The 26,289-nt window shown below is 38.9% G+C and overlaps 2 pseudogenes; both read right to left on the reverse strand.

Moving 5' to 3' along the window:
* Positions 1 to 9,073: 9,073 nt before the first annotated feature.
* On the reverse strand, positions 9,074 to 9,640 carry LOC122440926 (annotated as a pseudogene).
* Positions 9,641 to 16,723: 7,083 nt separating this feature from the next.
* LOC122440927 lies at positions 16,724 to 20,994 on the reverse strand (annotated as a pseudogene).
* Between the last annotated feature and the right edge of the window lie 5,295 nt (positions 20,995 to 26,289).

Below are 26,289 nucleotides of genomic sequence, written 5' to 3' on the forward strand. Positions count from 1 at the left end.
CTCAACATCACTCATTATCAGAGAAATGCAAATCAAAACCACAATGAGGTACCATTTCACGCCAGTCAGAATGGCTGCTATCCAAAAGTCTATAAGCAATAAGTGTTGGAGAGGGTGTGGAGAAAAGGGAACCCTCTTACAATGTTGGTGGGAATGCAAACTAGTAGAGCCACTATGGAGAACAGTGTGGAGATTCCTTAAAATACCTGAACTAGAACTGCCATATGACCCAGCAATCCCACTCCTGGGCATACACACTGAGGAAACCAGAATTGAAAGAGACACGTGTACCCCAATGTTCATCGCAGCATTGTTTATAATAGCCAGGACATGGAAGCAACATAGATGTCCATCAGCAGATGAATGGATAAGAAAGCTGTGGTACATATACAAATGGAATATTACTCATCCACTTAAAAGAATACATTTGAATCAGTTTTAATGAGGTGGATGAAACTGGAGCCTATTATACAGAGTGAAGTAAGCCAGAAAGAAAAACACCAATACAGTATACTAACGCATATATATGGAATTTAGAAAGATGGTAACAATAACCTTGTATGCGAGACAGCAAAAGAGACACAAATGTATAGAACAGTTTTTTGGACTCTGGGAGAGGGTGAGGGTGAGATGGTTTGGGAGAATGGCATTGAAACATGTATATTATCATATGTGAAATGAACCGCCAGTCCAGGTTCTATGCATGAGACGGGGTGCTTGGGGCAGGTACAATGGGATGACCCAGAGGGATGGGATGGGGAGAGAGGTGGGAGGGGAAGTTCAGGATGGGGAACACATGTACACCTGTGGTGGATTCATGTCAATGTATGGCACAACTGATACAATATTGTAAAGTAATTAGCCGCCAGTTAAAATAAATAAGTTTATATTAAAAAAAAACAAATTACAAAGAAAAACAAAAGAAAGAAAACTATTCATCTTTACTTACAGTTTAATCACTGATACTTTAAATATTTCAGTGGATCTCCCAGAAGGTTGCAATCAAGATGTCCGTCAGGCTGCAGGTATCACAAAGTTAGATTGGCATATGTCCACTCTCAATCTCACTCATGAGGCTGTTGGTGTGATTCACCTGTTCATGGAATATTGTCCAGAGAATTCCTTCAGTTCCTTGACACGTGGTCTCTGGTGAGGCAGTTGGGTTTTATCAATGCAAGCCACCAAGAATGCCAGAGAGAAGCACCAAGAAGAGAGCCAGATTATTTTGCTCTGTTCCCAGAAGTGACTTCCCAACATTTCTTCCACATTCTTGTTGTTGTAAGTGGGCCTTTATGTACATCTTACACTTGATGGCAGGGAAATACACAGGGGTAGGAAAACCAGGAGTTTGGATCAGTGAGAGAATCTCAGATACTGCCCACCACACAGAAACCTCATCCTTTGACAGGAAGACACTGGGTTTTGGGGCATCAAAAATAATTCATCCACAGAAAAATATATAACTGTGCGTGTGAGCTAAGTCACCTCAGTCGTGTCCAGCTCTTATCAACCCTTTGGACTGTAGCCCGCCAGGCTCCTCTGTCCATGAGATTCCCCAGGCAAGAGTATTGGAGTGGTTGCCATGCCCTCCTCCAGGGGATCTTCCAGACTCTGGGATTGAACCCACATCTCTATGTCTCCTGCATTAGCAGGCAGGTTCTTTACCACTAGCCCCACCCTGGAAGCCCAAAAATGTATTATTAAACTGAAGTTATTTCATAGTGAGTAGAAGAGATAAGATTCTAGAATAAATGACAAAGATGAATCTATAGAACACGGAACATGAAAACCAAGGTTCATTATGTTTATACCATAAATGTGACATGTACTGCTTTTTTCCCCAATTCCCCCGTTTATGATGAGTATCCTGGTGCTTCACTGTGCTTAGTCACTCAGTCACGTCCGACTCTTTGTGACCCTATGAACTGTAGCCCACAAGGCTCTTCTGTCCATGTAGATTCTCCCAGCAAGAACACCCATGGATTGGGTTGCCATGCCCTCCTCCAGGGGATCTTCCCAACCCAGGAATGGAACTGGAGTCTCCTGCATTGCAGGCAGATTCTTTACCAGCTGAGCTACCCAGGAAGCCCTGAGTATCCTTGATCAAATGGCAACTGAGTAGGGTTAGTTATAGAGAGATGAGGAGAGTATTGGGCCTCTTTGAAATATGTGGGCAATGGTAAAAGTGTTAAATTGAAGTCACAGCATTGTGGGGAGAAGAGATCAGGCATCAGAGTCAGTGTTAAGGATGAGTGTAGAAGACGTGGTGTATATAAAAGGTAGATATTGGTCTTTATGTAGTAAATTAGTGATTTGCTTTGTGCTTGACTCAAGTTTCTTTACATGATGAGTATCTGTAAAGAAAACAAGAATCTTCTCACATTCAATATTTGATGTGTCACTGAGAAATTTCTGTCCTCACTTTTTATCCCTTTATTCTGTGCAGAAATATTCAAACCCCACACTTTGTTCTATGAACCTCAATCTTGCAGTTACCATTAGAGAAAAAATAGATCCTATTGACTGTCCTGATAATAAACCCAAACCATATTTTAAAAAATTAATTTATTTTTATTGAAGGAAAATTGCTTTACAAAATTTTGTTGTTTTCTGTCAAACCTCAGCATGAATCAGCCATAGGTATACATATATCTTCTCTCTTTTGATCCTCCCTCCCATCTCCCTCCCCACCCCTCTAGGCTGATACAAAGCCCCTGTTTGTGTTTCCTGAGACATACAGAAAATTCCTGTTGGCTATATATTTTACATATGGTAATGTAAGTTTTCATGTTACTCTCTCCATACATCTCACCCTCTCCTCCCCTCTCCCCATGCCCATAAATCTATTCTCTATGTCTGCAAATAAATTCTTCAGTACCATTTTTCTAGATTCCATATATATCCATTAGAATATGATATTTATCTTCCTTTTTCTGACTCACTTCACTCTGTATAATAGGTTCTAGGATCATTCACCTCATTGGAACTGACTCAAAGGTGCTCCTTTTATGGCTGAGTAATATTCCATTGTGTATATGTACCACAACTTTTTTATCCACTAATCCATTGATGAACATCTAGATTGCTTCCATATTGTAGCTATTGTAAATAGTGCTGCAATGAACAATGGGATACATGTGTCTTTTTCAATTTTGGTTTCCTCAGTGTATATGCCTAGGAGTCGGATTGCTGAGTCATATGGTAGCTTTATTCCTAGTTTTTAAAGGAATCTTCATACCCCCTTCCATAGTGGCTGTATAAATTTAGATTCCCACCAACATGGCAAGAGCATTCTCTTTTCTTCACATTCTCTCCTGCATTTATTGTTTGTAGACCTTTTTCATGATGGTCATTCTGAGTGGTGTGAGGTGATATCTCATATAGTTATGATTTGTATCTCTAATAATGAGCAATGTTGAGCATCTTTTCATGTGTTTGTTAACCATCTGCATGTCTTCTTTGCAGAAATGTCTGTTTAGGTCTTTCCCCCACCTTTTGATTGGGTTTTTTGTTTTTCTGGAATTGAGTTGTATGAGCTGCTTGTATATTTTGGAAATTAATCCTTCATCAGTTGCTTCATTTGCTATTATTTACTCCCATTCTGAAGGCTGTCTTTCCACCTTGCTATAGTTTCCTTTGCTGTGCAAAAGATTTTAAGTTTAATCAGGTCTCACTTGTTTATTTTTGTTTTTATTTCCATAACTCTAAAAGGTGGGTCATAGAGGATCTTGCTTTGATTCATGTCATTGAGTGTTCTGCCTATGTTTTCCTCTAAGAATTTTATAGTTTCTTATCTTACATTTAGGCCTTTAGTCCGTTTTGAGTTTATCTTTGTGTATGGTGTTAAGAAGTGTTCTAATTTCATTCTTCTACATGTAGTTGTCTAGTTTTCCCAGTACTATTTATTGAAGAGGCTGTCTTTGCCCCATTGTATATTCTTGCCTCCTTTGTAAAAAATAAGGTACCCATAGGTGCATGGGTTTATTTCTGGGCTTTCTATCTTGTTCCATTGGTCTATACTTCTGTTTTTGTACCAATACCATACTGTCTTGATGACTGTAGCTTTGTAGTATAATCTGAAGTAAAGAAGGTTGATTCCTCCAGCTCCATTCTTCTTTTTCAAGACTGCTTTGGCTATTCTGGGTCTTCTGTGTTTCCATATGAATTATGACATTTTTTGTTCTAGTTCTGTGAAAAACGTCTTTGGTAGTTTGAATGGGATCGCATTGAATCTGTAGATTCCATTTGATAGTATAGTCATTTTCACAACATTGATTCTTCCTATCCAGGAACATGGACTATCTCTCCATCTGTTTATGTCATCTTTGATTTCTTTCATCAGTGTCTTATAATTTTCTGTGTACAGTTCTTTTGTCTCCTTAGGTAAATTTATTCCTAGATATTTAATTCTTTTTGTTGCAATGGTGAATGGGATTGATTCCTTAATTTCTCTTTCTGATTTTTCATTGTTAGTGTATAGAAATGCAAGTGATTTCTGTGTATTGATTTTGTATGCTGCAACTTTGCTAAATTCACTGATTAGTTCTAGTAATTTTCTAATACTATCTTTAGGGTTTCTATATACTGTGTCATGTCTTCTGCAAACAGTGAGAGTTTTACTTATTTTCTGATCTGGATTTCTTTTATTTCTTTGTCTTCTCTGATTGCTGTATCTAGGACTTCCAGAGCTATGTTGAATAATAGTGGTGAAAGTGGACATCCTTGTCTTGTTCCTGATTTTAGGGGGAATGCTTTCAGCTTTTCACCATTGAGAATAATGCTTGCTGTAGGCCTATTATATATGGCTTTTACTATGTTGAGGTAGGTTCCTTCTATGCTCATTTTTTGAAGAGTTTTAATCATAAATGGGTGCTGAATTTTGTCAAAGGCTTTTTCTGCATCTATCAAGATTATCATATGCAGATACCATATTTTTATGATTTTAAAGCAGACCATATTTTTTTTCTCTCTTTCACAATTGTTCTTAGGGATATCGATAGAAGAGTTAAAGGACAGAAGAAAAATACTGGATGTGCAAATATTAAATTGTCTTTACTCTTTCTTATGAGGTAGTGGGGTAATTTATTCAATGTTGTATGAAGTAGAGCTATGTCTAATCTCTGCCCTCTCTGTGCTACATTAGAGTACAAATAGGTGAATTTCAGTTTCTGTCCTCAACCTGGTCAAGGTTTCATTGTGTCAGCAGAAAAATGTAATGGTCATGAGGCATCCCAGATTAAACACTAATGGTATTCAATTCATTTATTTGAAGTATATCAATCTCAGAAGAGCTGACGAGAAGGATAGCTACATTTAGTGTTTTCTTACCATATGTACACAGTATCTTTTAAATCTTAGAGTGCTTTCAGAGGTAGAGAACAAAAGTATTGATACCAAGGTGGGAAGGGAAGTGGGATGAATTGGTAGACTTGGATCGATGTATATACACTATGGATACTATGTATAAAATACATAACTAATGAGAAACTACTCTATAGCACAGGGAACACTACTCAGTGCTCTGTGGTAACCTGAATGGGGAGGATTTCCAAAAAAGGATGGATATGTGCATATATAAAGCTGACTCACTTTGCTGTACAGCAGAAGCTAACACAACAGTGTAAAGCAAATATACCTCAACAAAAATTAGTTTATAAAAATCTTAGAGTGCTTCAAGCTCTGTGTGGTTAACAAAGGAAAATTAGAATGCATGAGAAATTTTTTAAAACATCTTTTTAGGTAGTATACTCATTTTCACTGTATTGATTCTTCCGATCCATGGACATGGTATATTTCTCCATTTATTTGTGTCCTCTTTGATTTTTTTCATCAATATTTTATAGTTTTATATATATAGGTCTTTTGTTTCTTTAGGTAGATTTATTCCTAAGTATTTTATTCTTTTCATCGCAATGGTGAATGGAATTGTTTCCTCAATTTCTCTTTCTGTTTTCTTATTGGTAGTGTATAAGAATGCAAGGGATTTCTGTATGTTAATTTTATATCCTGCAACTTTACTATATTCATTGACTAGCTCTAGTAATTTTCTGGTAGAGTCTTTTGGGTTTTCTATGTAGAGGATCATGTCATTCGCAAACAGTGAGAAATTTACTTCTTCTTTTCCAATCTGGATTCCTTTTATTTCTTTTTCTTCTTTGATTGCTGTGGCTAAAACTTCCAAGACTATGTTGAATAGTACTGGTGAGAGTGGGCACCCTTGTCTTGTTCCTGACTTTAGCAGAAATGCTTTTAATTTTTCACCATAGAGGATAATGTTTGCGGTGGGTTTGTCATATATGGCTTTTATTATGTTGAGGTATGTGCCTTCTATGCCTGCTTTCTGGAGGGTTTTTCTTTACCATAAATGGATGTTGAATTTTGTCAAAGGCTTTCTCTGCATCTGTTGAGATAATCATATGGTTTTTATCTTTCAGTTTGTTAATGTGGTATATCAAATTGAGTGATTTCCAAATATTGAAGAATCCTTGCATCCCTGGGATAAAGCCCACTTGGTCATGATGTATGATCCTTTTAATATGCTGTTGGATTCTGTTTGCTAGAATTTTGCTAAGGGTTTTTTCATCTATGTTCATCAGTGATATTGGCCTGTAGTTTTCTTTCTTTGTGGCATCTTTGTCCAGTTTTGGTATTAGGGTGATGGTGGTCTCATAGAATGAATTTGGAAGTTTACCTTCCTCTGCAATTTTCTGGAAGAGTTTGGGTAGGACAGGTGTTAGCTCTTCTCTAAATTGTTGGTAGAATTCAGCTGTGAAGCTGTCTGGTCCTGGGCTTTCCTTTGTTGGAAGATTTTTGACTACAGTTTTGATTTCTGTGCTTGTGATTCGTCTGTTAAGATTTTCTATTTCTTCCTGTCAGTTTTGGAAGGTTATATTTTTAAAGAATTTGTCCACTTCTTCCAAGTTGTCCATTTTATTGGCATATAGTTGCTGATAGTAGTCTCTTATGATCCTTTGTATTTCTGTGTTTTCTGTTGTGATTTCTCCATTTTCATTTCTAATTTTGTTGATTGAATTCTTCTCCCTTTTTTTCTTGATGAGTCTAGCTAATGGTTTATCTATTTCATTTGTCTTCTCAAAAAACCAGCTTTTAGTTTTGTTGATTTTTGCTGTAGTCTCCTTGGTTCTTTTTCATTTATTTCTGCCCTAATTTTTATGATTTCTTTCCTTCCACTAACCCTGGTGTTCTTAATTTCTTCTTTTTCTAAGTTGCTTTAGGTATAAAGTTAGGTTATTTATTTGATTTTTCTCTTGTTTCTTGAGGTCAAATGAGTATACTACCTGAAGCAATCTATAGATTCAATGCAGTTCCTATCAAGCTACCAATGGTATTTTTCAGAGAACTAGAACAAATAATTTCACAATTAGTATGAAAACACAAAACCCTTGAATAACCAAAGCATCTCGAGAAAGAAGAATGAAACTGGAGGAATCAACCTACCTGTCTTCAGTCTACACTACAAGGCCACAGTCATCAAGACAGTATGGTACTGGCACAAAGATAGAAACATAGATCAATGGAACAAAATAGAAAGCCCAGAGATAAATCCACGAACCTATGGACACCTTATCTTTGACAAAGGAAGCAAGAATATACAGTAGAGAAAAGACAATCTTTTTCACAAGTGGTGCTGGGAAAACTGGTCAACCACTTGTAAAAGAATGAAACTAGAACTCTTTCTGACACCATACACAAAAATAAACTCAAAATGGATTAAAGATTTAAATGTGAGACCAGAAACTATGAAACAGCTAGAGAAAAACATAGGCAAAAAGTCTCTGACATAAATCACAACAGAATCCTCTATGATCCATTTCCCAGAGTAATGGAAATAAAAGTAAAAATAAACAGATAGGACCTAATTAAACTTAAAAGCTTTCGCACAATGAAGGAAACTATAAGCAAGGTGAAAAGACAGCCTTCAGAATGGGAGAAAATAATAGCAAATGAAGCAACTGACAAAGAATTAATCTCCAAAATATACAAGCAGCTCCTGCAGCTCAATTCCAGAAAAATCAACGACCCAATCAAAAAGCGGGCCAAAGAACTAAACAGACATTTCTCCAAAGAAGACATACAGATGGCTAACAAACACATGAAAAGATGCTCAACATCACTCATTATCAGAAAAATGCAAATCAAAACCACAATGAGGTACCATTTCACGCCAGTCAGAATGGCTGCTATCAAAAATTCTGCAAACAATAAATGCTGGAGAGGGTGCAGAGAAAAGGGAACCCTCTTACACTGTTGGTGAGAATGCAAACTAGTAAAGCCATTATGGAGAACAGTGTGGAGATTCCTTAAAATACTGGAAATAGAACTGCCATACGACCCAGCAATCCCACTGCTGGGCATACTCACTATGGAAACCAGAATTGAAAGAGACGTGTGTACCCCAATATTCATTGCAGCACTGTTTACAATAGCCAGGACATGGAAGCAACCTAGATGCCCATCAGCAGATGAATGGGTAAGGAAGCTGTGGTACATATACACGATGGAATATTACTCAGCTATTAAAAAGAATACATTTGAATCAGTTCTAATGAGGTGGATGAAACTGGAGCCTATTAAACAGAGCGAAGTAACTCAGAAAGAAAAACACCAAGACAGTACATTAATGCATATATATGGAATTTAGAAAGATGGTAACAATGACCCTATATGTGAGACTGTGAAAGAGACACAGACGTAAAGGACAGACTTTTGGGCTCTGTGGGAGAAGGCAAGGGTGGGATGATTTGAGAGAATAGCATTGAAACATGTATATTATCATATGTGAAATAGTTTTCCAGTCCAGGTTCAATGCATGAGACAGGGTGATCAGGGCCAGTGCACTGAGGTGACCCTGAGGGATGGGGAGGGGATAGAGGTGGGAGGGGTCTCAGAATGGGGGACACATATACACCCATGGCTGATTCATGTCAGGGTATCGAAGAAACCACTACAATATTGTAAAGCATTTAGCCTCCAATTAAAATAAATTAATTAAAAAAATAAAGATCAGTATTCCATATCCCATCCACTAAAAAAGCCCAAAATGAAACATTTTTTAGAAACAGATTGTTTTGCTGATGAACCTCCACATGACCCTTTTGACATCTCTGTTTTTCACGTTGTAGATGAAGGTGTTCAGCATGGGGGTGACCACAGTGTACATCACTGAGACTGCTGTATACCTCCTGCAAGATTGTGAGACGGCTGAGCTGAGGTACACACGAAGACCTGTTCCATAAAATAAGCAAACAATTGCCAGGTGAGAGCCACAGGTGGAGAAAGGTACCTCCCCCTTGATGAAGGGACCATTAGAATAGAGGAAACAATTTTACAATAAGAGAAAAAGATCCCTGAGATAGGGAGAAAACCAGAGATGGCACCAAAATACTGTGTTATTGGTGAAAGTGTCAGAACACGCATGGTCGAAGAGTTGAGAAGGGTCACAGAAGAATTGAGAATTTCCCACATCTTTGAAGCAGGTGAGTTTTAACAGCATCAAACTGTGCATCTGGGAAACCAAGAGACTGATGGAAAGTGATACCAAAACCAATGAGCCACGGAGACGTGTGTTCATAATGTCCAAGTAATGCTCTGAGTCATTTGTTAGATTCTGTGGCTCCATATAGCTTTGACACTTTTGAAAAAGAAGAGAAATTGAAAGAAAGGAAACAAATAAATGGGCATGCAACACTGTGTCCATATTTTCAGTCAGTTCAGTTCAGTTGCTCAGTCATGTCTGACTCTTTGCAACCCCATGAATCACAGCACACCAGGCCTCCCTGTCCATCACCAACTCCTGGAGTCTACTCAAATTCATGTCCAGGGAGTTGGTGATGCCATCCAGCCATCTCATCCTCTGTCGTCCCCTTCTCCTCCTGCCTCCAATCCCTCCCAGCATCAGGGTCTTTTCCAATGAGTCAGCTCTTCGCTTGAGTTGGCCAAAGTATTGGAGTTTCAGCTTCAGCATCTGTCCTTCCAATGAACACCCATAACTGATCTCCTTTAGGATGGACTGGTTGGATCTCCTTGCAGTCCAAGGGACTCTCAAGGGTCTTCTCCAACACCACAATTCAAAAGCATCAATTCTTTGGCACTCAGCTTTCTTCACAGTCCAACCCTCTCATCCATACATGACTACTGGAAAAACCATAGCCTTGACTAGATGGACCTTTATTGGCAAAGTAATGTCTCTGCTTTTTAATATGCTGTCTGGGTTGGTCATAACTTTCCTTCCAAGGAGTAAGCATCTTTTAATTTCATGGCTGCAATCACCATATTTTGGATTCTAGCAATTCACAAACAAAATACTTAAATTTGATCCAAAAGTCTGTACTTTATGTCTGTGTCTCCTTTGCTGACCATCATGTAGAATCATCAGTACCATCTTTCTAAATTTCATATATATGCATTAATATACAATATTTGTCCTTCTCTTGCTTTAACTCTGTATGATAGGTTCCAGGTTCATCAACGTCATTAGAACTGACCCAAATGTGTAAGGTGAGTCAAATCAAAACAGAGCTAGCTGGGCATTCAAGCAGAAAGATTTATTATAGGAAGAAAGAAAGTGACTGGCTTTAGAGAGAAACCAGTGCTCTCCCTTTACAGCCAACACTTCTTACACCCTATCGATAGGAAATTTTGCCCTGAAGGAAGGGGGCCTCAGTTTATCTTTAGCATGGAGCTGGGATCTTGTGTTCATGTAGTCAGAGGGATCTTACGGTCGGGTGGTCACGTAGTCTGGAGAAACTTGCACCAGCACGGAAAAACAGGCTGTCACTAGGGCAGTGTGGCCACTGTGACTTCATCCTTTGTTTGCCAGATCACCACAATGGGCCACTTTTAACCAATACACTATGAGCCCCTTGTGGACCCTAACAATGTGTCCCATTTTATAGTTGAGTATTGGGGTCATAGGCCCTGGTACCTTCAGGAATATTTCTGAGTGTCTCATATCCAGTTTTTTTGTTTGTTCATCTTTGTTTTCATACTATTTTTCCCCCCACTGGTTTCTATGTTACCTTTTTCATTACACTGGCCTGAATAATGTTAGGAGAGTAAGGAAGTTTTGGAATGACAATCTGTGATCACAGAAATGGGCTTCTCTGGTGGCTCAGATGGTGAAGAATCCACCTGAAATGTGGGAGACGTGAATTCGATCCCCGGGTCAGGAAGATCTCCTGGAGAAGAGCATGGCTACCTACTCCAGTATTCTTGCCTGGAGAATCCCCAAGGACAAAGGAGCCTGGCGGGCTGCAGTTCATGGGGTTGTAAAGAGTTGGACACGACTGAGTGACTAAGCACAAGCATTCAATGAACTATATTGAATAAGAAACAGACTTTCCCACGTGTAATGAAAATATCTCCTGCCATATCAATAAATAAGAAATGTCACAGCCATCAGTGATTTTGGGCCCCCAAATGTTAATGTTGTTGTTTAGTCTCTAAATTGTGTCCGACTGTTTGCAACCTCATGGAGTATAGCTTGCCAGACTCCTCTGTCCATGGGATTTCCTAGGCAAGAATACTGGAGTGGGTTGCCATTTCCTTCTCCAGGGGATCTTCCTGACTCAGCGATTGAACCCATTCTTCTGTGGCTCCTGCACTGGCAGGTGAATTCTTTACCATTGAGCCACCTGGGATGCCAAAAAGAGACTTCCCGACCAGGAATCGAACCCAGACTGTGGTGGTGAAAGTGCCAAATCCTAGCCACTAGACCACCAGGTAACCTCACAAATGTGAATGAAGGCTCCAAAAACTGTGATACACCACTTCCCACAGTGATTGCTGAGGAGCTGGGAGGGGTACTGTGCTGTGCTTAGTCACTCAGTCCATCTAGCCACAAAGGTCCGTCTAGTCAAAACTATGGTTTTTCCATTAGTCATGTTGGATGTGAGAGTTGGGCCATAAAGAAAGCTGTGTACTGAAGAATCGATGCTTTTGAACTGCAGTATTAGGAAGGACTCTTGAGAGTCCCTTGGATTGCAAGGAGATCCAACTAGTCAATCCTAAAGGAAATCAGTCCTGAATATTCCTTGGAAGGACTGATACTGAAGCTGAAACTCCAATACTTTGGCCACCTGATGCAAAGAAGAACTGACTCATTGGAAAAGACCCTGATGCTGGGAAAGATTGAAGGCAGGAGGAGAAGGAGACGACAGAGGATGAGATGGTTGGATGGCATCACCGACTCGATGGACATGAGTTTGAGCAAGCTCTGGGTGTTGGTAATGGACAGGGAAGTCTGGTGTGCTACAGTCCATGAGGTTGCAAAGTGTCATAAAAGACTGTGTGACTGAACTGAACTGATTGCATAGTCATGCATTTTGCAGTTCAGATTTGAATCTAAGTTTGATAATATTTCTTATACAAGAGAAAAATGCCACGTGAAGCTATTATTAAAATAAAATCGGACAGGCATCAAGGATTTTTTCAAATTGTACTTAATAAAACAGGATGCAGTTGACAGCAATGATTTTTGCATTGAAACCAATATGCTCTGCTGCTTTACTTAGTTGCTCAGTTATGTCCAACCCTTTGGGACTCCATGAATTGTAGCCCACCAGGCTCCTATTCCATGGGATTCTCCAGGCAAGAAAACTGGAGTGGGTTACCATGCTCTTCTCCAGGGGATCTTCCCAACCCAGGGATCGAACACAGGTCTCTCACATTGCAGGTGGGTTCTTTTATCATCTGAGCCACCAGGAAAGCCCTGATACAAACATAAGCTATTACTAATATTAATTAGTAAAATTGATTATGAAACTGATTGTTAGAACTTGAACAACAATTCCCACTCACATATTATACACAAATTCCCATTTGTATAATACAGAGAGAGGTCCAAGAATTTTCATAGGACTTTTGTAAGCAGAAACTGATATGAATAAAAATATAACATATATAATGTAAGCTAAATATTTAATATATATACTGTATTAAAGTATATATTATTGTATTTAAAATACATATGAAAGATATATTTTAAATTTATCCAATTTATAATAATTTTTATAAAGGTAAATTTATGAACTGATGAAAATGTTGTCTTTTCTTATGTAATAATGTGTGTCAGGAAAATGTTTGAAGTAGTTGAATGTTCTTTGCAAAGAGACTTGACCATAATATTGTGGTAAACAAGTTTATTTCAGGGGCAATATGGATAGTATTCTGTTTAGAGAAAATTTTACAAAAGCTAGTTATGGATACATAAATGAATACTGATATTATGAAAACACTGACAAGGAAACATACCCATCAACTCCATGACACTGGTTACTTTTGGGGACTTGTATGCTGAGGAAAGAGATGGAGCTGAGGTACCAAGAGAAGTTAAATTTTATTGTTAATGTTTCAAATCTCCATGAATATGAGATCTGAATCAAATATTATTAAATATTTGTATTTTAAAAATAAGTAGGGGTTATTGAAGATAGCATTAATTCATAATACTAAGGAAGCTTTTACTAAGTATTGGGCAATGTTCTTTGGCAGTGTTTATCAAGCCCAGCTTCACATTAGGGTGACCAGTTAACTCACATGTAGATCCTGAAATTGGTTCTAGGCTGAGCCTGGGGTAACTGAGTATTTTTAAAAAGGCACACATAAATTTGGGGAAGGAAAAGGCAACCCACTCCAGTGTCCTTGCCTGGAAAATCCCATGGACTGAGGAGCCTAGCAGGCTACAGTCCATGGGGTTGCAAATAGTGGGAGCTGGCTTAGTGACTGAACAACAACAAAAGCAACACATAAATTATTGACCAACAGGAACTGAAAACCACTTGTTTAAGAAGTATAAATGATTTTTAAGACTTTCTTTCAATAATCCTATTAGGAAGATTCAATTATTATCAGAAGTTTAGAGATCAGGAAATAGCCCAGAGGTGTTTACATTATACTATTTAGAATTTTTTCTCAGTTAAATCAGAATGTGACCTGCTAAAATAATAAAGCTGAGTTACTTTCAGGCATCAGAGTGAGAGAATTGTGATTCCTTTACCAGGAAGGGTTTGCATGAAAATCTGTTAACTCGATCTAAGAAGGCTGTGTCTTGACCTCGTTGTGGGACCTTCTCTGGTGCTGAACTCTTCATCTGTAAACAGGTGGGTTTATGATCAGGAGAACCAGACCATCAGGTATATGAAAAGGCACACAACAGGAGTTAATATTGCAAATGCAAGTCCATAGCTAACTCAAAGTTCAACTCACATCTCTTTGGATGACTTTTTAAAGAAAAAAACTTAAAAGAAAACAAATGTTGGGAGGATGTAGAAGTGAGGGAACAACTTGTACCTGATCAGTGAGCATAAATACTGGTACAGCCATTATAGAAAACAGAACGGAGGTTCCTTAAAAATTAAAAACTGAAACTAATTGAAATAGATCTACCATAGGCTCCAGCAACCCTACTTCAAGGTAGATGCCAACGAGATATATCAGAACCTCAAAGAGATATGTTCGTTTCCTTGTCATTGTGCTGTCATTTGAAACAGTGAAAATACAGCTAAGTGTCTATTGATAGATGAATAAATAAAAAAAACCAGCTAATAATTCTGGTTGTTTTCTTAAAATCTGCTAAGAGAGGTCTACTTAACTGTTTCTATACACACAAATAGGAACTCTTGTGAGGTGACAGGTATGCTAATTAACTTGACTGTAATCATCCCCAAGGTCCCTCTGTATTAAATCATCACTTTGTACACCTTTAGAAAACCTTCATGTGGCACAACTCAAATATATGCAGTTTTGTCAATCACTTGAGTAAACTGATGAAATGACAATGAAGTTGTATTGTTCTGCCAGCACAGAATAAAACCCAAAAATAGTACATTGGTTTCTCACATCAGACATTTAACTGAGACAGTAGTGAAACAAACAATCCTATGTATAAATAAAAAACTTAAAGAAGGATTAAAAATTTTTAAATTTTATTTTATCTTTTAAATATGAATTTATTTATTTTAATTGGAGGCTAATTACTTTACAATATTGTAGTGGTTTTGCCATACATTGACATGAATCCGCCACGGGTGTATGTGTGTTCCCCATCCTGAACCCCCCTCCCACCTCCCTCCCCATCCCATCCCTCTGGGTCATTCCAGTGCACCAACCCCAAGCACCCTGTATCATGCATCGAACCTGGACTGGTGATTTGTTTCACATATGATAATATACATGTTTCAATGCCATTCTCCCAAATCATCCCACCCTTGCCCTCTCCCACAGAGTCCAAAAGACTGTTCTATACATCTGTGTCTCTTGCTGTCTCACCTATGGCCACCTTATCTTCAACAAAGGAGGCAAGAATATACAATGAAGAAAAGGCAATCTCTTTAACAAGTGGTGCTAGGAAAACTGGTCAACCACTTGTAAAAGAATGAAACTAGAGCACTTTCTAACACCATACACAAAAATAAACTCAAAATGGATTGAATATCTAAACGTAAGACCAGAAACTAAAAACTCCTAGAGGAAGACATAGGCAAAACACTCTCCGACATAAATCACAGCAGGATCCTCCATGACCCACCTCCCAGAGTACTGGAAATAAAAGCAAAAATAAACAAATGGGACCTAATGAAACTTAAAAGATTTTGCACAACAAAGGAAACTATAAGCAAGGTGAAAAGACAGGGGTCAGAAATTTTAAACTTCCCAGATGATTTACAAAAAAAGCCAAGGTTGAGAAGCAGTGACAGGTATCCTCACACATAACTGCATGCAGAGATGTGAAAAATAGCATTTACTATGGAAAATACACAGGCTTCCCTGGTGGCTCAGATGGTAAAGAATCCATCTGCAGTACAGGAGACCTGGGTTCAATCCCTGTGTTGGGAAGATTCCCTGGAGGAGGGCATGGCAACCCACTCCAGTATTCTTGCCTGGAAAATCCCCATGGACAGAGGAGTCTGGTGGGCTATAGTATACTCTTTGGGGTCCCAAAGAGACAGATGCAAATGAAGCAACTAGGCACATACACATAGAAATTACATAAGGGCTGTGGAAGAATTGTAAACTTTCAATGTATTAAAAGATAAATTTTTAAAGATTTTATTTTTATTAGCCACTATACCACAATACACTAGGTAATTACAAAGTTGAGAACTAAAACCTGAAGAACAATGTAAAAAGATATGAAAGCTAATTTTTACTTGCTTACGACTCTTTGACATATACACTTTTTCCGTTTTTCCTTAGAGGATAATTGCTTTACAATATTGTGTTGGCTTCTGCCATTCATCAACATGAATCAGCCATAAGTATACATATGTCCCCTCCCTCTGGAGCCCCCGTCCCATCTCCCATCCCATTCCACCCCTCTAGGTTGTCACAGAGCACTGGGTTGAGCTCCCTGTGTCACATAGCAAATTCTCACTTGCTATTTATTTTACATATGGTAATATATAAATGGAAGGGAATTATTTATATTTTGAGGATGCTTGAGCTACCAATTATAAACTGTAAAATCTCTGTAGATATAACAATATTCAGCCAAAAATTGAATATGACGTATAAAGGACAATAGAACTCTCAAATGGTCAGATAAGGACCTAAAAAAATGAGTAATAATTAAGCTGCTAAGGAAGAGAAGTGAAGCCATAAGGGCTACAGAAATGATGTCCTGAGAGAGGTGGAATTTTTAGGTCTAGATGTTAATCTTGCTACATTTTTTAACCTTATACACTCCAAATGCATGGCACAGGTACTAAGATGAGATTATTTTGCTGAGCAGCTTCCACATGGCCCTTTTGATGTCTCTGTTCCTAAGACTGTAGATGAAGGGGTTCAGCATGGGGGTGACCACAGTGTACACCACTGATGCTGTCACATCCTTCCTGGGAGATTGTGAGATGGCTGAGATGAGGTACACCCCAAGGCCTGTTCCATAAAATAAGCAAACAACTGCAAGGTGGGAGCCACAAGTGGAGAAGGCTTTATATTTCCCACCTGTTGAGGGGATTCTCAGAATGGAAGAAAGAATTTTATAATAAGAGAAAAAGATTCCTGATAAAGGGAGAAAACCAAAGATGGTACCAACAAAATACATGACTACGTTATTGGTGACAGTGTCAGAACAGGCCAGGTCAAGGAGCAGAGAAGGGTCACAGAAGAAATTAGAAATTTACACATCCTTGAAGCAGGTGAGTTGTAACACAATCAAATTGTGCACCTGGGACTCCAAAAGGCTAACCAAAAAAGACACCAAAACTAAGAAGCCACAGAGGTGTGTGTTCATGATGGCCATGTAATGCAGTGGATGACAGATGGCCACAAACCGGTCATAGGCCATAGCAGTCAAAAGAGTACAATCCATGCCTCCAAAAAGGATAAAAATAGACATTTGAGTCAGGCAGCCTTCACAGGAGATAATTCTGCTGTGAGTTTGGATGTTCACAATCATCTTGGGGACCGTGGTGGAGATGAAACCAATGTCAGCCAAGGAGAGGTTGGAGAGGAAGAAGTACATGGGGGTGTGGAGGTGGGGATCAGAGGTGATGGCCTGGATGATGAGCAGGTTTCCTAGCACAGTGACCAAGTACATGGACAGAAACAGGATACAGAGCAAAGGCTGCAGTTCTGGATCATCTGATAGGCCCAGGAGGAAGAATTCTGAGATACTGGTTAGATTCTGTGTTATATTCTGTGGTTGTATGTATCTTGGACACCTTTGAAGAAGAAAAGAGTTTGGAAGAAAGATAATGAGAAAATGGCATGTACCACTGTATCCATTGAAAAATTCAGACTTAAATAGAAGAAAGGGAAATTGAAGTAGAGAAAGTAGGGAAGTAGGGAAAACCATGAGGCCATTTAAGTATGCCCTAAATAAAATCCCTTATGATTATAAAGTGAAAGGGACAAATAGATTCAAGGGATTAGATCTGACAGAGTGCCTGAAGAATTATGGATGGAGGTTTGTAACATTGTAGAGGAGGCAGTGATCAAAAGCATTCCCAAGAAAAAGAAATGCAAAAAGGCATATGGTTGCCTGAGGAGGCCTTGCAAATAGCTGAAAAAAGTAGAGACACAAAAGGCAAAGGAAATAAGGAATAAACAGCCATCTGAATGCAGAATTCCAAAGAATAGCAAGGAGAGATAAGAAAGCCTTCCTAAGTGAACAATGCAAAGAAATAGGGGAAAACAATAGAATGGGAAAGACAAGAGATCTCTTCAGAAGGATTGTAGATGCCAAAGGAATATTTCATGCAAAGGTGGGCATAGTAAAGGACAGAAACTGTATGGACATAACAGAAGCAGAAGATATTAAGAAGAGGAGGCAAGAATACACAGAAGAGCTGTACAAAAAACGTCTTAATGACCCAAATGACCACGATGGTGCAGTCATTCAACTAGAGCCAGACATTCTGGTATGTGAAGTCAAATGGGCCTCAAGAAGTATTACTCTGAAAAAGTTAGTGAAGGTATTTAAATTCTAACTTAGCTATTTCAAATCCTAAAAGATGATGCTGTTAAAGTGCTGCAATCAATATGCCAGCAAATTTGGAAAACTCAGCCACAGGACTGAAAAGGTCAGTTTTCATTCTAATCCCAAAGAAATGTTAAAAGCATTAGTTGCTCAGTCGTGTCCAACTCTTAGTGACCCCATGAACTGTAGCCTGCCAGGCTCCTCTGTCCTTGGCCTTCTCCGGACAAGAGTACTGGTGTGGGCTACAATTCCCTTCTCTAGGGATCTTCCCAACCCAGGGATAAAACCTGAGTCTCATGCATTGTAGGCAGTTTCTTTACCATCTGAGCCATCAGGGAAATGTAATCCCAAAGAAGGGAAATGCCAAAGAACGTTCAAACTACCACACAAGTGCACTCATTTCACAGGCTAGCAAGGGAATGCTCAAAATCTTTCAAGCTAGGCTTCAACAGTACGTGAACCGAGAACTTGTAGATGTACAAGCTGGATTTATTATTATTATTATTATTTTTAATATTTTTAATTTTTAATATAAATTTATTTATTTTAATTGGAGACTAATTGCTTTACAATACTGTATTGTTTTTTGCCATACATTGGCATGAATCCACCACAGGTGTACATGTGTTCCCCATCCTGAACCCCTCTCCCACCTTCCTCCCCATCCCATCCCTCTGGGTCATCCCAGTGCACCAGTCCCGAGCACCCTGTATCATGCATTGAACCTGGACTGGCGATTAGAAAAGAGGAACCAGAGATCAAATTGTCAATGTCTGTTGGAATGTAGAAAAAGCAAGGGGATACCAAAAAACATCTACTTCTGCTTCATTGACTATGCTAAAGCCTTTGACTATGTGGATCACAGCAAACTGGAAAATTCTTAGAGATGGGAATACCAGATCACCTTAGTTGCCTCCTGGGAAACCTGTATGCAGGTCAGGAAGCAACAGTTAGAACCAGATATGGAACAATGGACTGGTTCCAAATTGGGAAAGGAGTACGTCAAAGCTGTATATTGTCACCCTGCTTATTTAACTTACATTCACCATGAACATCATGCAAAATGCGGGGCTGGATGAAGCACAAGCTAGAATTAAGATTGTCAACAGAAATATCAATAACCTCAGAATACAGATGACACCACCCTAAACGCAGAAAGTGAAGGCTAACTGAAAAGCATCTTGATGAAAGTGAAAGAGGAGAGTAAAAAAGCTGGCTTAAAACTCAACATACAAAAACTAAGATCATTGCATCTGGTCCTGTTGCTTCATGGCAAATGAATGGGAGAACAACGGAAACAGTGACAGATTTTATTTTCTTGGGCTCTAAAATCATTGTGGACAGTGACTGCACCATGAAATTAAAAGATGCTTGCTCCTCAGAAGGAAAGATATGATAAATCTAGACAGCATATTAAAAAGAAGAGACATTGCTTTGCTAACAAGGGTCCATATAGTCAAAGCTGTGGTTTTTCCAGTAGTAATGTATGGACGTGAGAATTGGACCATCAAGAAGGCAGAGTGCCAAAGAATTGATGGTTTTGAACTGTGGTGTTGGAGAAGACTCTTGAGAGTCCCTTGGACAGACAACAAGGAGATCAAACCAGTCAATCCTAAAGGAAATCAGTCCTTAATAGTCCTCAATAGTCATTAGTCAATAGTCATTGATGCTGAAGCTGAAGTGCCAATACTTTGGCCACCTGATTTAAATAGCCGACTTATTAGAAACACACTGATGCTGGGAAAGATTGAAACCAGGAGGAGAAGGGGACAACAGAGGATGGAGAGATGGTTGGACAATCTGTGCAGAGATGGCTGGATGGCATCACCTACACAAGGGACATGAATTTGAGCAAGCTCTTGGAGATGGTGAAGGACAGGGAAGGCTGGCATGCTGCAGTCCATGGGGTCAAAAAGAATCCAACACAACTGATATACTGAACAATAAGAATCAATTCATTTCCGTCTCTATATCCCAACTGTCATGTTTGTCTTGTTGTGGAACAAATCATGCTCCCAAACTCCCTTCACTTTCACTGTCTCCTTTAGCACTTACTGGGCTGGGCTGCATCTCTGCTGGAGCATGACCAAGAAGCACAGACTCACTGTCCCTCTCCTGCCTGGTGTGTGATGAAGTCTTAGGGTCCCTCCTCAGGATGGGCAGGAAGACAGACTCAGCCTGGACCTTCTGATGCAGGTTCCTACAAAGGATGGGGACATAAGTGTGGAGCCAGAGTACTAGAACAGGCAAATTAATGAGCTGGAGGCCCTGGCTAATTGTTTACAATGGTATGACCTTAGGGCTCAATGCTCACAGATCACAATTAGCCAGTTGGTCCATGTTGTCCCAAACTCTGGGGACTTGTTAATATTAATGGAAAAGGAAAAGGAGAAAAGTGAATGCCCTGGGAAGGGTCTGGGTCCCTTTTCATCTCAGGAGGAAATTCTACATACTCTTGCTTCTTACCTCCAAGATGCAGGATCTTAATATAACTTCAGAACTTTTTTCTCAACTTACCACTCAATGTGTAATTTTGAGATGTTGAAATCCATTGTATCAATCATGAAATCTATGGAGCATGAGGTCTAGACCAATGATGTGATACACTTTCCATTTTCAGAGCTAATAATTGTCTCTAAAGAAAACGTATTTTCATCTCTTTACCTCAGCTCACAGTCAGTGGGAGGAAACACACAACAGAATTAAAACCAGGAGCTGGAAACAGTGAGAGCATCTCAGATCCTGCCCACCACACAGGCATCATCCTCTATAAGGAATTTGTGCTCCAAATCCTTCAGTGGTCATGTCTTGTCCATCTGCTTTGCTGTATATTCCCAGATTCACTGCACCAACATGATCTCAACAAAAAAAATCCCTGGAAACAAACTAGAAATTGGTAGGCTTTCCTCTCCACTGGGTACTTCTGCAGGCCTAACTTGACAGCTTCCAGTTATGCTGTCTCACGTAGACCCCTGGTTTGATACACTAGGAGAGTCCCTCCATCAGCATCAGGACAACCTGCAGTTGTTGCATTAACAGATATAACAAATTTCCACATGTTATGTTCCTCATGTTTCTAATTTCTGCTAATTCTAATGGAATCCATTCAAATCTGGATATATTTTCTCTTGGTTTCTTTGTGGTCTCAGCTCTTGAAGACCTTAATACTATGTAGATTTGGCTTACCCATTTTTGCTAGTGGATAAAGTGGGATGTATGTGGAGAGTGGTGGAATGTAACCTTCTCAGTTCTGTCTATATGATCTTCGTGACAGAGTGCACTCTCTTGAGGAATGCAGAGGTTGGTTTGTCATTAAGTGATATGAAGAAATCTTTAATTTAAACCCGATCAGATTGGATATGGAGGAAAGAATGTTATGCAACCATGTATGAACAAGTGACAGAGGGTATTTTTAAGGGAGATCATATTGTGGATATGCACAGGCAGATATGAGAGGAAGAAACCAGGGGCTGTGGCATTTAAATATTTAGTTCTTGCCAAAAAATGTATCACTAAACTGAAATGCTTTCATACTGAGAGCAAGGAATAAAATTCGAGGGTCAAAGACAAAGATGAATTTATAGGGCATGAGACATGAAAACCAAGGTAGTTATGTTTGTCCTGTAAAATGTGATGCATGTCTTGTTTTTTCCCAGTTCTCAATACCTTCTATCATGATGAGTAGTGAAGTCTCTCAGTCGTGTCCCACTCTTTGTGACCCCATGGACTGTATCCTCCGTCCATGGGATTTTCCAGGCAAGAGTACTGGAGTGGGTTGCCATTTCCTTCTCCAGGGGATCTTCCTGACCCAGGGATCAAACCATAGTCTCCCATGCTATTGGCAGACGCTTTTACCATCTGAGCCATCAGGGAAGTATCCATGACCAAACAGCAACTCAGTAGAGTTGATTATGGGCTGCCCTGATGTTGCTGTTGTTCAGCTGCCTGGTTGTGTCTGACTGTTTGTGACCCCATGGGCTGCAGCATGGCCAGGCTTCCTTGTCCTTCACCATCTCCCAAAGCTTGCTCAAATTCATGTCTGTTGAGTTGGTGTTGCCAGCCAATCATCTCATCCTCTGTCATCCCATTCTTCTGCCTTAAATCTTTTCCAGCATCAAGGCATTTTCTAATGAGTCAGCTCTTCATGTCAGGTGGTCCAAGTATTGGAGCTTCAGCTTCAGCATCAGCATCAGTCTTTTCAGTCAATATTTAAGATTGATTTCCTTTAGGATTAATGAGTTTGATCTCCTAGCAGTTCAAAGAACTCTCAAGAGTCTTCTCCAAAAACCACAGTTTGAAAGCATCAATTCTTCAGCACTCAGCCTTCTTTACTGTCCAACTCTCACATCCATTTATGACTACTAGAAAAGCCATAGCTTTGACTAGATGGACCTGTGTGGACAAAGTAATGTCTCTTCTGCCCGCTTCTGATGTCTATGTCAGAAATTTCTCTATCCCTTTTATATTTTAATAAACTCGATTGCACAAAAGCTCTGAGCAATTAAGCCTTGTCTCTGGCCCTGGATTGAATTCTTCTCCTATGGAGGCCAAGAATCCCGGCATCTTCTCGTGGGTTCAGCAACAACCTTTCAGAAGGTTGATTCCTCCAGCTCCATTCTTCTTTCTCAAGACTGCTTTGGCTATTTGGGGTCTTTTGTGTTTCCATATGAATTGTGAAATTTTTTGTTATAGTTCTGAACAAATATCAGAAAAATGCCATTGGTAGTTTGATAGGGATCACAATGAATCTGTAGATTCCATTTAGTAGTATATTCATTTTCACAACATTGATTCTTCTTACCCAGGAACATGGGATATCTCTCCATCTATTTACGTCATCTTTGATTTCTTTCATCAGTTTCTTATAATTTTCTGTATACAGTTCTTTTGTCTCCTTAGGTAAGCTTATTCCTAGATATTTAATTCTTTTTGTTGCAACAGTGAAGGGGATTGATTCCTTAATTTCTCTTTCTGAGTTTTCATTGTTAGTATATAGATATGCAAATGATTTCTGTACATTGATTTTGTATCCTGTAACTTTGCTAAATTCACTGACTAGCTCTAGTAATTTTCTGACAGTATCTTTAGGGTTTTCTATGTACAGTATCATGTCATCTGCAAACAGTGAGAGTTTTATTTCTTCTTTCCTGATCTGGATTCCTTTTTTTTTTCCTTTTCTTCTCTGACTGCTGTAGTAAGGACTTCCAGAACTATGTTGAATAATAGTGGTGAAAGTGGACACCCTTGTCCTGCTCCTGATCTTAGGAGAAATGCTTTCAGTTTTTCACCATTGAGAATAATGTTTGCTGTACACTTATTATATATGCCCTTACTATGTTGAGGCAGGTTCCTTCTATCTGATTTTTTGAAGGGTTTTAATCATAAATGGGTGATGAATTTTGTTTAAGGCTTTTTCTGAATCTACTGAGATTACCATATGGTTTTTATGTTTCAGTTTGTTAATATGGTGTATCACATTGATTGATTTGTATATATTGAAGAATCCTTGCCTCCCTGGGATAAACCCAAGTTGATCATGGTGTATGAGCTTTTTAATGTGTTGCTGAATTCTGTCTGCTAAAATTTTGTTGAGGATTTTTGCATCTATGTTCGTCAGTGATATTAGCCTGTAGTTTTCTTTATTTTGTGTTGTCTTTGGTTTTGGTATCAGACTGTGGAAGGCAAACTTCCAAACTCATTCTATGAGGCCACCATCACCCTAATACCAAAACCAGACAAAGATGCCACAAAAAAAGAAAACTACAGGCCAATATCACTGATGAACATGGATGCAAAAATTCTTAACAAAATTCTAACAAACAGAATCCAACAACATATTAAAAAAAAATCATACACCATGACCAAGTGGGCTTTATCCCAGGAATGCAAGGATTCTTTAATATCTGCAAATCAATCAATGTAATACACCACATTAACAAATTGAAAGATAAACACCATATGATTATCTCAATAGATGCAGAGAAAGCCTTTGACAAAATTCAACACCCATTTATGATTAAAACTCTCCAGAAACAAGAATAGAAGGAACATACCTCAACATAATAAAAGGTATATATGACAAACCCACAGCAAGCATTATCCTCAATGGTGAAAAATTGAAAGCATTTCCCCTAAAATCAGGAACAAGACAAGGGTGCCCACTCTCACCACTACTGTTCAACATAGCTTTGGAAGTGTTGGACACAGCAATCAGAGCAGAAAAAGAAGTAAAAGGAATCCAGATAGGAAAAGAAGAAGTGAAACTCTCTCTGCTTGCAGATGACATGATCCTCTACATAGAAAACCCTAAAGACTCTACCAGAAAATTACTAGAGCTACTCAACGAATACAGTAAAGTTGCAGGATATAAAATTAACACACAGAAATCCCTTGCATTCCTATACACTAACAATGAGAAAACAGAAGGAGAAATTAGGGAAATAATACCATTCACCATTGCAACAAAGAGAATAAAATACTTAGGAGTATATCTACCTAAAGAAACAAAAGACCTATACATAGAAAACTATAAAACACTGCTGAAAGAAATCAAAGAGGACACAAACAGACGGAGAAATATACTGTGCTCATGGATTGGAAGAATCAATATTGTCAAAATGACTCTACTAACCAAAGCAGTCTATAGATTCAATGCAATCCCTATCAAGCTACCAACGGTATTTTTCACAGAACTAGAACAAATAATTCCACAATTTGTATGGAAATACAAAAAACCTCGAATAGCCAAAGCAATCTTGAGAAAGAAGAATGTAACTGGAGGAATCAACCTGCCTGACTTCAGGCTCTACTACAAAGCCACAGTCATCAAGACAGTATGGTACTGGCACAAAGACAGAAATATAGATCAATGGAACAGAATAGAAAGCCCAGAGATAAATCCACGTACCTACGGACACCTTATCTTTGACAAAGGAGGCAAGGATATACAATGGAAAAAAGACAACCTCTTTAACAAGTGGTGCTGGGAAAACTGGTCAACCACCTGTAAAACAATGAAACTAGAACACTCTCTAACACCATACACAAAAATAAACTCAAAATGGATTAAAGATCTAAATGTAAGACCAGAAACTATAAAACTCCTAGAGGACAACATAGGCAAAACACTCTCCGACTTAAATCACAGCAGGATCCTCTATGACCCACCTCCCAGAATATTAGAAACAAAAGCAAAAATAAACAAATGGGACCTAATGAAACTTCAAAGCTTTTGCACAACAAAGGAAACTATAAGCAAGGTGAAAAGACAGCCTTCAAAATGGGAGAAAATAGTAGCAAACAAAGAAACAGACAAAGGATTAATCTAAAAAATATACAAACAACTCCTGCAGCTGAATTCCAGAAAAATAAATGACCCAATCAAAAAGTGGGCCAAAGAGCTAAACAGACATTTCTCCAAAGAAGACATACAGATGGCTAACAAACACATGAAAAGATGCTCAACATCACTCATTATCAGAGAAATGCAAATCAAAACCGCAATGAGGTACCATTACACGCCAGTCAGGATGGCTGCTATCCAAAAGTCTACAAGCAATAAATGCTGGAGAGGGTGTGGAGAAAAGGGAACCCTCTTACACTGTTGGTGCGAATGCAAACTAGTACAGCCACTATGGAGAACAGTGTGGAGATTCCTTAAAAAACTGGAAATAGAACTGCCATATGAGCCAGCAATCCCACTTCTGGGCATACACACCGAGGAAACCAGATCTGAAAGAGACACCTGCACCCCAATGTTCATCGCAGCACTGTTTATTTATTTATTTATTTATTTTTAATTTTTTTATTAGTTGGAGGCTAATTACTTCACAACATTTCAGTGGGTT

This window comes from Cervus canadensis, chromosome 4, assembly GCF_019320065.1.
Source record: "Cervus canadensis isolate Bull #8, Minnesota chromosome 4, ASM1932006v1, whole genome shotgun sequence".
In the NCBI taxonomy this organism is placed as follows: Eukaryota; Metazoa; Chordata; class Mammalia; order Artiodactyla; family Cervidae; genus Cervus; species Cervus canadensis.